A 2,122-nucleotide genomic window follows, 5' to 3' on the forward strand; every position below is an offset into this window, starting at 1 on the left:
GAGAGAGAGAGAGAGAGAGAGAGAGAGAGAGAGAGAGAGAGAGAGAGAGAGAGATTGAGAGGTGTATGTGTGTGTCTTTTGCTTCTCCAGAATGGGAAGTTGTCTTCATGCTGTGAACTGCTATGTGCTATGGGTGGGCAGCTGACTCAGTCTCTCTGAGCAGTTTCCTCAACCAATGCTGTCCCACCGCTCACTTGGTTTCCTATGCTTCCACTGTGGGCATGTGGCTAGCCAGCCCGACGCTCTCTCCATGGGGATGCGGGGCTGGGCTACTCCAGTGCACTTGTTGCTCTTGGCTGTGTGGCATCCTGGCTCACCCCACTGCACAACTTGGCCTTTGTTTCCATGACCTCAGCGTGTGCTTGCCCTCTTCCCTTCACACCAGGACACCGTGCCTCCGTCCATCACCTACCTCACCACCGTCACCCTCCCCATTGGTCCCTTTCCGGTTTCTCCTTAAATATACGTCTTTGTTCTCTCTGTTGGTCTGTCACTTCCTGCTTTCTCATTCCCATTGTGAACTCTGATTTAATAAAGGCAAGGAGGCAGGATTCTTGGGAGATCCTCACCCCAATGTTTCCCAGGGTTCCTGCTCTCCCTGTTGATTGGGCCTAGCTCTGCCTTGTCCTTTCCTGGTGTCTGTCAGTCTCTTTTCTTTCCTCTGTTCTCCCCGTGGGGCAGCATCTGCTGATGGATTCTGTTCTGATTGTGTGATTGTTGTAATTTGTTCTTCTGTGTGCAAAAGGAAGGGGCTTCTTGAGTCTCTTCCAAGTGAGATTGTAAATGTAGGATTTTCCATTGTTGGATCTAGATTTTTTTATTCCCTTTTCTTCTCCCTTTTCCTTTTCTTCTTTTTTATTTTTTAAATCTTTTTTTAAAAATTTTTTTGGGGCTTTTTTTTTTTTTTTTGGTTCCAGAGCTGAGACCTTGTGCATGCATGTAGAAAATTGTAAAATGTAAATTTTTTTTAATATATAAAAAGCTTGTTTTTACATTTGCAGTGGATTAAACATTATGGCAATTTTAGGGATTTTTTTTCTTAAACATAGGAACTAAAACTGTACAAAAAATTTTTTTATATAAAATAAAGACATTTGACTTTGGTGGGGGTATTCTGTTGGTTTTCTTTTTTCAAATGGGAGCTAAAGAAGGTCAAGGAGGAGTGCGGGCGGTAGGGGGCAGTGTGGGCCTTGTCGTGCAACTGGCTCCAGGCAGTGTGGCGAATGAGAGAAAATGAGAAACTTTTTACTGTTAACTCTGATTCTGAGGCAAGCGAGCTGAGATGGTTCATCATCTGGGGGTGGCACTCAGGATGAATGTCAGCCTGTGTCTTCTCTTGTAAGCCTGTGTTTGCATGGCCTCCAGGTGGAAGTCAGGAGTGCTCTGTCTAAAGCAGAGAGTGCTTTAGAGAAGTGACGGCTCATGTTTCATTTATAAAAATCTCCCAACATTACCTCTGCTTTTATATATTTTTAAAAGGTAGAATCTTAGGACTGGAAAGATGGCTCAGTGTTAAGAGGACTTGTGGCTCTTACAGAGAACCCCAGTTCAGTTCCCAGCACCTACACTGGCAGTGGCTCATAACTACCTGTAACTCCAGCTCCAGGAAATCTGGTGCCCTCTTCTGGCCTCTAGCACTCACCATATCTATCTATCTATCTATCTATCTATCTATCTATCTATCTATCCATCCATCTATCTGTATGTGTATATATATATATATATATATATATATTATATATATATATATATATACACATATATATATACACATACATGCATATATGTATACATGTGTATACGTATATACATAAATGTATATACATATATAAATGTATCGATATATACATAATTACATATATTATATATATAAATCTTTTTCTTTATTCTTCTCTCTTACACTATACCCCGACTGCAGTCTCCTCCTCCCACACTCCTCCCAGTCCCCTCTCCCTGCCTCTGCTCTCTCCCAATTCCACTGCTTCTCTGTTTCCCTTCAGAAAAGAGCAGGCTTCCCAGGGGTATCAACTGAATACAGTATATGGATGAGTGTTGCCCTTTCTCCACATCCTCACCAGCATGGGCTGTCACTTATGTTATTGATCTTAACCATTCTGACAGG

This window comes from Grammomys surdaster, unplaced genomic scaffold, assembly GCF_004785775.1.
Source record: "Grammomys surdaster isolate TR1022 unplaced genomic scaffold, NIH_TR_1.0 125341, whole genome shotgun sequence".
Lineage (NCBI taxonomy): Eukaryota > Metazoa > Chordata > Mammalia > Rodentia > Muridae > Grammomys > Grammomys surdaster.